At 32.4% G+C, this 15,066-nt stretch overlaps 1 protein-coding gene and 1 long non-coding RNA gene across 2 annotated transcripts in view; one reads left to right on the forward strand and one right to left on the reverse strand.

The window, feature by feature from the left end:
• Positions 1-15,066, reverse strand: part of LOC132198231 (uncharacterized) — a 58,926-nt gene that overhangs the window by 29,582 nt on the left and 14,278 nt on the right. The gene's annotated exons all lie outside the window — the stretch shown is intronic.
• Positions 12,675-13,553, forward strand: LOC132197674 (uncharacterized). The gene is made up of 3 exons (XR_009441890.1): positions 12,675-12,944; positions 13,047-13,143; positions 13,303-13,553. It is a non-coding gene; the product is annotated as an uncharacterized LOC132197674 (long non-coding RNA).

The following is a 15,066-nucleotide window of genomic DNA, read 5'->3' on the forward strand; positions in this document are numbered from 1 at the left end:
AGAGTCGTTTATGAGTAGCCAAGTGACACAGTTGCGTTTTGTAATATGTGCAAAGAAAAAGGCTAAATAATTACATCAAACCTTTGAAAGTAAGTAAAAATTGTGTCTATTAATTCTAATTACCCCAACCAAAATGATTATGAATTAAATAATTAATCTTAGCATCCGGGACAGATTTATTTCCCGACAAATGGCGCCCAACGTGGGCCAATGCTCGCGGTCATGTCAGTATGTTCAAAAAATGCCGAAACATAGCTGAGTGGTCCGACCGTAAAGCTCTTGCGTATTTCCTGTTCACACTTCGTGACGATGCTGGCGATTGGGCCGATTTCCATTTGGCCAACCCTGCCAATGCAAACAAAACTTTAGACGAAATTTACGCCGATTTTATTGCGCGTTTTTCACTCACTTCCAAATTGCACGCAGAGCACTACCTGTCGAACCGCAAACATCAGCCAGCCGAACGTCCGGAATTTTACATCCATGACATGGTCCGCTACGCTCAAAAAATTGACCCGAATTTCCCCGAATCTGCCTTGGTCCTGCGAATAATTCACAAATTGCAACCAAGTCTCCTCCGCCAACTTGGCGCTCCACTCCCGAAAACGATTACCGAATTGCTTGACCGAACCACAACTATTCATGGCTTAAATCAATTGGCCAATGGCACATTCGGAAATCCAAACAAGAAAAAGGTTCACTTTCAAGACGAGCCGTGCGCACCGGTGGAACCTGACCCCGTCGAGAAAAAGCGAGCCCGTTGCTCCCACAACGCGCAGCTCTCTTCAGTAGCTCTGGATGACAATTCGTCACAAAAATCAGAAACTCAGACGAATGAATTTTCGGCCCACCTTTCCACTTTAACTCAACAAGTGACAAGTCTCCAAAATTTGCTCCAGGTCCAGAGCAGCCAAAACTTTCAGCTTTGCGCCTTCTGCGCCCAATTCGGCCACACTGAAGAGCACTGCTCTTCCCAAAAATTTGCGAAAATGCAAGACGAAAATAAAAAACTGCACGCGATGTTGGAAAACTGATAAGGAGGTCTGCCGATCAACCCCCAACGACAGACCTCCCAAATCAGCAACCCTCTCCGATCATGACGTCACCTCAACCCGTCACACCCTCTTTTCTTACCCCTGACGATTCTGTGGGTAAAAAATCACTCTACCTATCCCTATCCCCTTCTCCTACCCCTCTCCTTGCCGATGATGCTGTAAACCCCGCTGCGACGAGTTTAAAATCCGGACCCCAGACACCTCAAATTGGCCAAAATTGTCTGGTATCTCCGCCACAAACTCCTCGCCGTACGGTTGACCATCCGAACGCAACCACCCAATACCAATACCCTAAATCACCAAAAATCAATCGATCAATTTTTGGGCATCAATCTGGACCCCTGGCAGCTGAAAATTGCCATGTATCTCCAGCCAATACAGCCCTAAATTGTGTTTCACCTCCTATCAACATTTCCCCAACTTCCATACCAAAATTTGACCACCTGAATGATCCTCTCACAAATGAAACTCCGCAGCGCACAATACCGCGCTTCTTTGAGGCGACCGATAGGCCTCCCCCCTCCGCCAAAAACACCCCCAAAATTTTGACTCCAAGTGCACATCTCATTGACCTCCGCAATAAAAATGACTCTTACGCGTCTACGGCCACCGATAAGCCATCTCCACGCATACTTGAGACAAGTGCACTTCCAATTTCACAACAAACAACAACCGCGATCTTAATGAATGACAAACTGAAAAATGATTACTGCTCCACTCAAGCTTCCAGCGCCTCCGATGCGCGCTTGCCGTGGCCGTTTTGTGCCACTGATCGACCACCACCTTCTCCTCACGAGAATGCAAGAAGAAATTAAATGCTGGATTTATTTCCAATTAGAATAGTGGGAATTTTATTGCTGCCTGAGAATTAATCAGTCAATGTTCAATAATAAAATCAGTAACAAATCAATCCTAGAAAAAAAAAATTAAAAGAACACAAAAACAAAAACCCCATGCAATCAAATGATTTAGAAAAAAAAAGAACCAAACAAAAAAAAAAACTTTTAACTGATATTCTCGCAGTTACCATTATAGTCCCGGGAGTAGAACATTTAGGTTTAAAAAAAAAACCTTTCTTCCTCATCCAAAATTTCCCCAAGAAAAAAATTACGTTGTTGCTAATCAAATTTTCATTACAGAATTTTGCCAATTGCCAATGACGTTGTATGACTGTGACCCTTCGACAGAGACGTCCGCACGCAATACCGCACTGGCGTGCATTTAATAAAAAAAAATCTAACTTTCAGCCTCAATAGCGCCTTATGCGCCCACGGCTCCCTCTGAGCTCCCCCTAAATTAAACGTCTTAATGTCTGAGGGTTATGAGCACTTTAAATCCCTTTTTTAGATTTAGACACATTATATTTTAAGATTAAAACAATCACACAATACACAATAAAACACAAAACCATCAATCAAAATTCACGAACAAACTGTACTTTCGGCAAATCAAAAAATTAAAATGTAACACAACACAAACAAATGCATGAAACAAATTTATTTTCAACTCGCTCAAATCATTGCTTTGCGCAAAAAATTGGAGTTCAGTCCTTCTCAATTTTGGTTCTCAAAACCACATTTCTTCCCTCCACTACAAAAAAAAAAATGCATCTCCAACTCGTAGGTATATCTGCTTCTGTTGTCCCGGGGGGGAAAAGCCAGTTTGCTATGGGACCTTGTCCACCCCATTTAAGCAATGCCTGCCCTGGGTAGCAGCGGAAGTAGAGAAAACTGCTGAGAAACAACTCCTATTTCTTGCGCAACGCACCCCAAGAATTCGACAATTAAAATTTTAACTTCACAAACCAATTAAATTGTACAACTAAAATTAACTTCTCAAATTAATTCGACACAAATACCCTCCCGTGCTCAATTGAAAAATGTATCTTTAATTTTACGTTGTGCTCAATTGAAAATGCATCTTTAACTTTAAGTTTTGCTCAATTGATAATGTATCTTTCAATTTATGTGTTCTATTGAAAATGTGTATCTTTGAAAAATTAAATTGTTGTCCTCATGTCACCGATGATCTTGTCTCCTCTCAGCCGGGGAGGTGTCGGGGTAAACTCGGCACTTCCTCGCGCGACCACTGATGGTGCTTGCTGCACCATTCGTGGCCGCAGCTGAGAGACAGACAGGGCATCGGGTGACAGAGCAGCAACATTGATAGAAGAGTCGTTTATGAGTAGCCAAGTGACACAGTTGCGTTTTGTAATATGTGCAAAGAAAAAGGCTAAATAATTACATCAAACCTTTGAAAGTAAGTAAAAATTGTGTCTATTAATTCTAATTACCCCAACCAAAATGATTATGAATTAAATAATTAATCTTAGCATCCGGGACAGATTTATTTCCCGACATGAGAAAACGGAAAAAACGACCAAAATATTGCTCAAAGCACTTTAAAATCTAGAAAAAAAGCTTAAGCATTTTATGCTGCATCCGCCTGAACACATAATTTTACTTGTTGCAAGCTGAGTTTTTTTGCTTTGATCTAATTTATTGATAAATAGTTTAATTTACAAAAATTGAGAAAACGGAAAAAACGACCAAAATATTGCTCAAAGCACTTTAAAATCTAGAAAAAAAAGCTTAAGCATTTTATGCAGCATCCGCCTGAACACATAATTTTACTTGTTGCAAGCTGAGTTTTTTTGCTTTGCTCTAATTTATTGATAAATAGTTTAATATACAAAAATTGAGAAAACGGAAAAAACGACCAAAATATTGCTCAAAGCACTTTAAAATCTAGAAAAAAAGCTTAAGCATTTTATGCTGCATCCGTCTGAACACATAATTTTACTTGTTGCAAGCAGAGTTTTTTTGCTTTGCTCTAATTTATTGATAAATAGTTTAATTTACAAAAATTGAGAAAACGGAAAAAACGACCAAAATATTGCTCAAAGCACTTTAAAATCTAGAAAAAAAGCTTAAGCATTTTATGCTGCATCCGCCTGAACACATAATTTTACTTGTTGCAAGCTGAGTTATTTTGCTTTGCTCTAATTTATTGATAAATAGTTTAATTTACAAAAATTGAGAAAACGGAAAAAACGACCAAAATATTGCTCAAAGCACTTTAAAATCTAGAAAAAAAGCTTAAGCATTTTATGCTGCATCCGCCTGAATACATAATTTTACTTGTTGCAAGCTGAGTTTTTTTGCTTTGCTCTAATTTATTGATAAATAGTTTAATTTACAAAAATTGAGAAAACGGAAAAAACGACCAAAATATTGCTCAAAGCACTTTAAAATCTAGAAAAAAAGCTTAAGCATTTTATGCTGCATCCGCCTGAACACATAATTTTACTTGTTGCAAGCTGAGTTTTTTGCTTTGCTCTAATTTATTGATAAATAGTTTAATATACAAAAATTGAGAAAACGGAAAAAACGACCAAAATATTGCTCAAAGCACTTTAAAATCTAGTAAAAAAGCTTAAGCATTTTATGCTGCATCCGCCTGAACACATAAATTTACTTGTTGCAAGCTGAGTTTTTTTGCATTGCTCTAATTTATTGATAAATAGTTTAATTTACAAAAATTGAGAAAACGGAAAAAACGACCAAAATATTGCTCAAAGCACTTTAAAATCTAGAAAAAAAGCTTAAGCATTTTATGCTGCATCCGCCTGAACACATAATTTTACTTGTTACAAGCTGAGTTTTTTTGCTTTGCTCTAATTTATTGATAAATAGTTTAATATACAAAAATTGAGAAAACGGAAAAAACGACCAAAATATTTGCTCAGAGCACTTTAAAATCTCGAAAAAAAGGTCAAGCATTTTATGCTGCATCTGCCTCAACACTTAATTTTACTTGATGCCAGCTGAGTTTTTTTGCTTTGCTCTAATTTATTGATAAATAGTTTAATATACAAAAATTGAGAAAACGGAAAAAACGACCAAAATATTGCTCAAAGCACTTTAAAATCTAGAAAAAAAGCTTAAGCATTTTATGCTGCATCCGCCTGAACATATAATTTTACTTGTTGCAAGCTGAGTTTTTTTGCTTTGCTCTAATTTATTGATAAATAGTTTAATTTAAAAAAATTGAGAAAACGGAAAAAACGACCAAAATATTGCTCAAAGCACTTTAAAATCTAGAAAAAAAGCTTAAGCATTTTATGCTGCATCCGCCTGAACACATAATTTTACTTGTTGCAAGCTGAGTTTTTTTGCATTGCTCTAATTTATTGATAAATAGTTTAATATACAAAAATTGAGAAAACGGAAAAAACGACCAAAATATTGCTCAAAGCACTTTAAAATCTAGAAAAAAAGCTTAAGCATTTTATGCTGCATCCGCCTCAACACTTAATTATACTTGTTGCAAGCTGAGTTTTTTTGCTTTGCTCTAATTTATTGATAAATTGTTTAATTTACAAAAATTGAGAAAACGGAAAAAACAACCAAAATATTGCTCAAAGCACTTTAAAATCTAGAAAAAAAGCTTAAGCATTTTATGCTGCATCCGCCTGAACACATAATTTTACTTGTTGCAAGCTGAGTTTTTTGCTTTGCTCTAATTTATTGATAAATAGTTTAATTTACAAAAATTGAGAAAACGGAAAAAACGACCAAAATATTGCTCAAAGCACTTTAAAATCTAGAAAAAAAGCTTAAGCATTTTATGCTGCATCCGCCTGAACACATAATTTTACTTGTTGCAAGCTGAGTTTTTTTGCTTTGCTCTAATTTATTGATAAATAGTTAAATTTACAAAAATTGAGAAAACGGAAAAAACGACCAAAATATTGCTCAAAGCACTTAAAAATCTAGAAAAAAAGCTTAAGCATTTTATGCTGCATCCGCCTGAACACATAATTTTACTTGTTGCAAGCTGAGTTTTTTTGCTTTGCTCTAATTTATTGATAAATAGTTTAATTTACAAAAATTGAGAAAACGGAAAAAACGACCAAAATATTGCTCAAAGCACTTTAAAGTCTAGAAAAAAAGCTTAAGCATTTTATGCTGCATCCGCCTGAACACATAATTTTACTTGTTGCAAGCTGAGTTTTTTTGCTTTGCTCTAATTTATTGATAAATAGTTTAATTTACAAAAATTGAGAAAACGGAAAAAACGACCAAAATATTGCTCAAAGCACTTTAAAATCTAGAAAAAAGCTTAAGCATTTTATGCTGCATCCGCCTGAACACATAATTTTACTTGTTGCAAGCTGAGTTTTTTTGCTTTGCTCTAATTTATTGATAAATAGTTTAATTTACAAAAATTGAGAAAACGGAAAAAACGACCAAAATATTGCTCAAAGCACTTTAAAGTCTAGAAAAAAAGCTTAAGCATTTTATGCTGCATCCGCCTGAACACATAATTTTACTTGTTGCAAGCTGAGTTATTTTGCTTTGCTCTAATTTATTGATAAATAGTTTAATTTACAAAAATTGAGAAAACGGAAAAAACGACCAAAATATTGCTCAAAGCACTTTAAAATCTAGAAAAAAAGCTTAAGCATTTTATGCTGCATCCGCCTGAACACATAATTTTACTTGTTGCAAGCTGAGTTTTTTTGCTTTGCTCTAATTTATTGATAAATAGTTTAATATACAAAAATTGAGAAAACGGAAAAAACGACCAAAATATTTGCTCAGAGCACTTTAAAATCTCGAAAAAAAGGTCAAGCATTTTATGCTGCATCCGCCTGAACACATAATTTTACTTGTTGCAAGCTGAGTTTTTTTGCTTTGCTCTAATTTATTGATAAATAGTTTAATATACAAAAATTGAGAAAACGGAAAAAACGACCAAAATATTGCTCAAAGCACTTTAAAATCTAGAAAAAAAGCTTAAGCATTTTATGCTGCATCCGCCTGAACACATAATTTTACTTGTTGCAAGCTGAGTTTTTTTGCTTTGCTCTAATTTATTGATAAATAGTTTAATATACAAAAATTGAGAAAACGGAAAAAACGACCAAAATATTTGCTCAGAGCACTTTTAAATCTCGAAAAAAAGGTCAAGCATTTTATGCTGCATCTGCCTCAACACTTAATTTTACTTGATGCCAGCTGAGTTTTTTTGCTTTGCTCTAATTTATTGATAAATAGTTTAATATACAAAAATTGAGAAAACGGAAAAAACGACCAAAATATTGCTCAAAGCACTTTAAAATCTAGAAAAAAAGCTTAAGCATTTTATGCTGCATCCGCCTGAACACATAATTTTACTTGTTGCAAGCTGAGTTTTTTTGCTTTGCTCTAATTTATTGATAAATAGTTTAAAATACAAAAATTGAGAAAACGGAAAAAACGACCAAAATATTGCTCAAAGCCCTTTAAAATCTAGAAAAAAAGCTTAAGCATTTTATGCTGCATCCGCCTGAACACATAATTTTACTTGTTGCAAGCAGAGTTTTTTTGCTTTGCTCTAATTTATTGATAAATAGTTTAATTTACAAAAATTGAGAAAACGGAAAAAACGACCAAAATATTGCTCAAAGCACTTTAAAGTCTAGAAAAAAAGCTTAAGCATTTTATACTGCATCCGCCTGAACACATAATTTTACTTGTTGCAAGCTGAGTTTTTTTGCTTTGCTCTAATTTATTGATAAATAGTTTAATTTACAAAAATTGAGAAAACGGAAAAAACGACCAAAATATTTGCTCAGAGCACTTTTAAATCTCGAAAAAAAGGTCAAGCATTTTATGCTGCATCTGCCTCAACACTTAATTTTACTTGATGCCAGCTGAGTTTTTTTGCTTTGCTCTAATTTATTGATAAATAGTTTAATATACAAAAATTGAGAAAACGGAAAAAACGACCAAAATATTGCTCAAAGCACTTTAAAATCTAGAAAAAAAGCTTAAGCATTTTATGCTGCATCCGCCTGAACACATAATTTTACTTGTTGCAAGCTGAGTTTTTTTGCTTTGCTCTAATTTATTGATAAATAGTTTAAAATACAAAAATTGAGAAAACGGAAAAAACGACCAAAATATTGCTCAAAGCCCTTTAAAATCTAGAAAAAAAGCTTAAGCATTTTATGCTGCATCCGCCTGAACACATAATTTTACTTGTTGCAAGCTGAGTTTTTTTGCTTTGCTCTAATTTATTGATAAATGGTTTAATTTACAAAAATTGAGAAAACGGAAAAAACGACCAAAATATTGCTCAAAGCACTTTAAAGTCTAGAAAAAAAGCTTAAGCATTTTATGCTGCATCCGCCTGAACACATAATTTTACTTGTTGCAAGCTGAGTTTTTTTGCTTTGCTCTAATTTATTGATAAATAGTTTAATTTACAAAAATTGAGAAAACGGAAAAAACGACCAAAATATTGCTCAAAGCATTTTAAAATCTAGAAAAAAGCTTAAGCATTTTATGCTGCATCCGCCTGAACACATAATTTTACTTGTTGCAAGCTGAGTTTTTTTGCTTTGCTCTAATTTATTGATAAATAGTTTAATTTACAAAAATTGAGAAAACGGAAAAAACGACCAAAATATTGCTCAAAGCACTTTAAAACCTAGAAAAAAAGCTTAAGCATTTTATGCTGCATCCGCCTGAACACATAATTTTACTTGTTGCAAGCTGAGTTTTTTTGCTTTGATCTAATTTATTGATAAATAGTTTAATTTACAAAAATTGAGAAAACGGAAAAAACGACCAAAATATTGCTCAAAGCACTTTAAAATCTAGAAAAAAAAGCTTAAGCATTTTATGCTGCATCCGCCTGAACACATAATTTTACTTGTTGCAAGCTGAGTTTTTTTGCTTTGCTCTAATTTATTGATAAATAGTTTAATATACAAAAATTGAGAAAACGGAAAAAACGACCAAAATATTGCTCAAAGCACTTTAAAATCTAGAAAAAAAGCTTAAGCATTTTATGCTGCATCCGTCTGAACACATAATTTTACTTGTTGCAAGCTGAGTTTTTTTGCTTTGCTCTAATTTATTGATAAATAGTTTAATTTACAACAATTGAGAAAACGGAAAAAACGACCAAAATATTGCTCAAAGCACTTTAAAATCTAGAAAAAAAGCTTAAGCATTTTATGCTGCATCCGCCTGAACACATAATTTTACTTGTTGCAAGCTGAGTTTTTTGCTTTGCTCTAATTTATTGATAAATAGTTTAATATACAAAAATTGAGAAAACGGAAAAAACGACCAAAATATTTGCTCAGAGCACTTTAAAATCTCGAAAAAAAGGTCAAGCATTTTAGTCTGCATCTGCCTCAACATTTAATTTTACTTGTTGCCAGCTGAGTTTTTTTGCTTTGCTCTAATTTATTGATAAATAGTTTAATTTACAAAAATTGAGAAAACGGAAAAAACAACCAAAATGTTGCTCAAAGCACTTTAAAATCTAGAAAAAAAGCTTAAGCATTTTATGCTGCATCCGCCTGAACACGTAATTTTACTTGTTGCAAGCTGAGTTTTTTTGCTTTGCTCTAATTTATTGATAAATAGTTTATTTTACAAAAATTGAGAAAACGGAAAAAACGACCAAAATATTGCTCAAAGCACTTTAAAATCTAGAAAAAAAGCTTAAGCATTTTATGCTGCATCCGCCTGAACACATAATTTTACTTGTTGCAAGCTGAGTTTTTTTGCTTTGCTCTAATTTATTGATAAATAGTTTAATTTACAAAAATTGAGAAAACGGAAAAAACGACCAAAATATTGCTCAAAGCACTTTAAAATCTAGAAAAAAAGCTTCAGCATTTTATGCTGCATCCGCCTGAACACATAATTTTACTTGTTGCAAGCTGAGTTATTTTGCTTTGCTCTAATTTATTGATAAATAGTTTAATTTACAAAAATTGAGAAAACGGAAAAAACGACCAAAATATTGCTCAAAGCACTTTAAAATCTAGAAAAAAAGCTTAAGCATTTTATGCTGCATCCGCCTGAACACATAATTTTACTTGTTGCAAGCTGAGTTTTTTTGCTTTGCTCTAATTTATTGATAAATAGTTTAATTTACAAAAATTGAGAAAACGGAAAAAACGACCAAAATATTGCTCAAAGCACTTTAAAATCTAGAAAAAAAGCTTAAGCATTTTATGCTGCATCCGCCTGAATACATAATTTTACTTGTTGCAAGCTGAGTTTTTTTGCTTTGCTCTAATTTATTGATAAATAGTTTAATATACAAAAATTGAGAAAACGGAAAAAACGACCAAAATATTGCTCAAAGCACTTTAAAATCTAGAAAAAAAGCTTAAGCATTTTATGCTGCATCCGCCTCAACACTTAATTATACTTGTTGCAAGCTGAGTTTTTTTGCTTTGCTCTAATTTATTGATAAATTGTTTAATTTACAAAAATTGAGAAAACGGAAAAAACAACCAAAATATTGCTCAAAGCACTTTAAAATCTAGAAAAAAAGCTTAAGCATTTTATGCTGCATCCGCCTGAACACATAATTTTACTTGTTGCAAGCTGAGTTTTTTTGCTTTGCTCTAATTTATTGATAAATAGTTTAATTTACAAAAATTGAGAAAACGGAAAAAACGACCAAAATATTGCTCAAAGCACTTTAAAATCTAGAAAAAAAGCTTAAGCATTTTATGCTGCATCCGCCTGAACACATAATTTTACTTGTTGCAAGCTGAGTTTTTTTGCTTTGCTCTAATTTATTGATAAATAGTTAAATTTACAAAAATTGAGAAAACGGAAAAAACGACCAAAATATTGCTCAAAGCACTTAAAAATCTAGAAAAAAAGCTTAAGCATTTTATGCTGCATCCGCCTGAACACATAATTTTACTTGTTGCAAGCAGAGTTTTTTTGCTTTGCTCTAATTTATTGATAAATAGTTTAATATACAAAAATTGAGAAAACGGAAAAAATGACCAAAATATTGCTCAAAGCACTTTAAAATCTAGAAAAAAAGCTTAAGCATTTTATGCTGCATCTGCCTGAACACATAATTTTACTTGTTGCAAGCTGAGTTTTTTTGCTTTGCTCTAATTTATTGATAAATAGTTTAATATACAAAAATTGAGAAAACGGAAAAAACGACCAAAATATTGCTCAAAGCACTTTAAAATCTAGAAAAAAAGCTTAAACATTTTATGCTGCATCCGCCTGAACACATAATTTTACTTGTTGCAAGCTGAGTTTTTTTGCTTTGCTCTAATTTATTGATAAATAGTTTTATTTAAAAAAAATTGAGAAAACGGAAAAAACGACCAAAATGTTGCTCAAAGCACTTTAAAATCTAGAAAAAAAGCTTAAGCATTTTATACTGCATCCGCCTGAACACATAATTTTACTTGTTGCAAGCTGAGTTTTTTTGCTTTGCTCTAATTTATTGATAAATAGTTTAATTTACAAAAATTGAGAAAACGGAAAAAACGACCAAAATATTGCTCAAAGCATTTTAAAATCTAGAAAAAAAGCTTAAGCATTTTATGCTGCATCCGCCTGAACACATAATTTTACTTGTTGCAAGCTGAGTTTTTTGCTTTGCTCTAATTTATTGATAAATAGTTTAATATACAAAAATTGAGAAAACGGAAAAAACGACCAAAATATTGCTCAAAGCACTTTAAAATCTAGTAAAAAAGCTTAAGCATTTTATGCTGCATCCGCCTGAACACATAAATTTACTTGTTGCAAGCTGAGTTTTTTTGCTTTGCTCTAATTTATTGATAAATAGTTTAATTTACAAAAATTGAGAAAACGGAAAAAACGACCAAAATATTGCTCAAAGCACTTTAAAATCTAGAAAAAAAGCTTAAGCATTTTATGCTGCATCCGCCTGAACACATAATTTTACTTGTTGCAAGCTGAGTTTTTTTGCTTTGCTCTAATTTATTGATAAATAGTTTAATATACAAAAATTGAGAAAACGGAAAAAACGACCAAAATATTTGCTCAGAGCACTTTTAAATCTCGAAAAAAAGGTCAAGCATTTTATGCTGCATCTGCCTCAACACTTAATTTTACTTGATGCCAGCTGAGTTTTTTTGCTTTGCGTTAATTTATTGATAAATAGTTTAATATACAAAAATTGAGAAAACGGAAAAAACGACCAAAATATTGCTCAAAGCACTTTAAAATCTAGAAAAAAAGCTTAAGCATTTTATGCTGCATCCGCCTGAACACATAATTTTACTTGTTGCAAGCTGAGTTTTTTGCTTTGCTCTAATTTATTGATAAATAGTTTAATATACAAAAATTGAGAAAACGGAAAAAACGACCAAAATATTTGCTCAGAGCACTTTAAAATCTCGAAAAAAAGGTCAAGCATTTTAGTCTGCATCTGCCTCAACATTTAATTTTACTTGTTGCCAGCTGAGTTTTTTTGCTTTGCTCTACCCAGTTGTTCCAACTTTACTTACATATGACTAACATAGTAAAATGATAGTAATTCGTGGCCCGGTAAGTAAAATTTTACAAAACTTACTAAAGAATTACTAAACATTTTACTAAGGATAGTAAAAAGTGTTTACAAACACATTACTAAAATCTCTTAGTAAAATTGTTTGTAAATTTTTTGTAATTTGAGTTTACTAAGGACATTTGGTTGTCCGCCCCCGCACAAGATCGGCGCTGCTCTCCACCTGAGCGCCCAACGAACTTTTAGAGCACATTTTTGATAAGTGTGCAGAGTGGGTGTGTTATGGCTGCAGCCAGTGTTATTTTTCTTCTTTTGTGCGGTGAATTAAACGCGGATGGTCATTTTAATGCAACGTGCGATGTGCAAGAAAATTTCCATAAGACGATGAACTGCTTTGCATCCGTTTTCGGCCAAAAGCTAGCTCAAGACGAGTAAAAAAATACGCCGGCGTCTGCCCTGCTAGAGCGCACCTCCATCATCATCGGGCCCCGTCGTAGCAAAAGGCGATAGCGACAGCCGACTTGTTTTCCACTCGCGTCATCTCTGCGCTCGCGGACTGATTTTTTGAAATTATTTAAGGTAAGCTCTATTTAAATAATTTAGATCCAGTGATACACTAAATTGTTATCTGAAAATATTAATCTACCCAAAAAATATTAAATTGTGTTTTAAAATTTTCAGTTCAAGTCAATTCCTCGATCAAGAGACTTTCTATAAGATCATCTATAATGGAAACTCCGTTCAACCTCCTCTGATTGTAAGCTACGGACTATTACAGGTAGTTAATTTGTTTTTGTATATTTAATAATACAATCATTAAATTCCAATTAAATTAGAGTACATACACGTGAATGATAATTATAATTTTTTTTTTTCAATTTTAATATTTAATTCAATCTGGTGTATAATAATATATTTTTTTGTATTTTTTTTTCAGACATCGTGACCTGCCAAGTTAGAACAATTTGCTTTGAGGGAGAAAACAGTTCCACGCAGATCCACGCAGTGCAATTATTATCCTTATTTATGATTTCTATACTGTAATTGTGTTGTATTTAAAAAAAAATGTGATACCGAATTGAAAATTTTTAAATAAAAGGAACTATGAGATCAATTAAAATTGAATCAATATTATTTTAGTTAAAGCTTTCCAGTACCATAGTAAAATGATAGTAAATTTAAATTACTAAGACTGACAAACAGGTTAGTAAAATGTAAGTAAGTTCTTTGTAAATGGAAATTACTAATGTTAGTAAAATGGAATTACTAACGTTGTAATCCATTTTGCTACAAAGCGTTAGTAAATTGTTTGTAATGTGTTTTTACTAATCTTAGTAAAAAAGGAACAACTGGGTAATTTATTGATAAATAGTTTAATTTACAAAAATTGAGAAAACGGAAAAAACGACCAAAATGTTGCTCAAAGCACTTTAAAATCTAGAAAAAAAGCTTAAGCATTTTATGCTGCATCCGCCTGAACACGTAATTTTACTTGTTGCAAGCTGAGTTTTTTTGCTTTGCTCTAATTTATTGATAAATAGTTTATTTTACAAAAATTGAGAAAACGGAAAAAACGACCAAAATATTGCTCAAAGCACTTTAAAATCTAGAAAAAAAGCTTAAGCATTTTATGCTGCATCCGCCTGAACACATAATTTTACTTGTTGCAAGCCGAGTTTTTTTGCTTTGCTCTAATTTATTGATAAATAGTTTAATTTACAAAAATTGAGAAAACGGAAAAAACGACCAAAATATTGCTCAAAGCACTTTAAAATCTAGAAAAAAAGCTTAAGCATTTTATGCTGCATCCGCCTGAACACATAATTTTACTTGTTGCAAGCTGAGTTTTTTTGCTTTGCTCTAATTTATTGATAAATAGTTTAATTTACAAAAATTGAGAAAACGGAAAAAACGACCAAAATATTGCTCAAAGCACTTTAAAATCTAGAAAAAAAGCTTAAGCATTTTATGCTGCATCCGCCTGAACACATAATTTTACTTGTTGCAAGCTGAGTTATTTTGCTTTGCTCTAATTTATTGATAAATAGTTTAATTTACAAAAATTGAGAAAACGGAAAAAACGACCAAAATATTGCTCAAAGCACTTTAAAATCTAGAAAAAAAGCTTAAGCATTTTATGCTGCATCCGCCTGAACACATAATTTTACTTGTTGCAAGCTGAGTTTTTTTGCTTTGCTCTAATTTATTGATAAATAGTTTAATTTACAAAAATTGAGAAAACGGAAAAAACGACCAAAATATTGCTCAAAGCACTTTAAAATCTAGAAAAAAAGCTTAAGCATTTTATGCTGCATCCGCCTGAATACATAATTTTACTTGTTGCAAGCTGAGTTTTTTTGCTTTGCTCTAATTTATTGATAAATAGTTTAATTTAAAAAAATTGAGAAAACGGAAAAAACGACCAAAATATTGCTCAAAGCACTTTAAAATCTAGAAAAAAAGCTTAAGCATTTTATGCTGCATCCGCCTGAACACATAATTTTACTTGTTGCAAGCTGAGTTTTTTTGCATTGCTCTAATTTATTGATAAATAGTTTAATATACAAAAATTGAGAAAACGGAAAAAACGACCAAAATATTGCTCAAAGCACTTTAAAATCTAGAAAAAAAGCTTAAGCATTTTATGCTGCATCCGCCTCAACACTTAATTATACTTGTTGCAAGCTGAGTTTTTTTGCTT

Source organism: Neocloeon triangulifer, unplaced genomic scaffold (assembly GCF_031216515.1).
Source record: "Neocloeon triangulifer isolate White Clay Creek 2 clone unplaced genomic scaffold, ASM3121651v1 ptg000012l, whole genome shotgun sequence".
NCBI lineage: Eukaryota > Metazoa > Arthropoda > Insecta > Ephemeroptera > Baetidae > Neocloeon > Neocloeon triangulifer.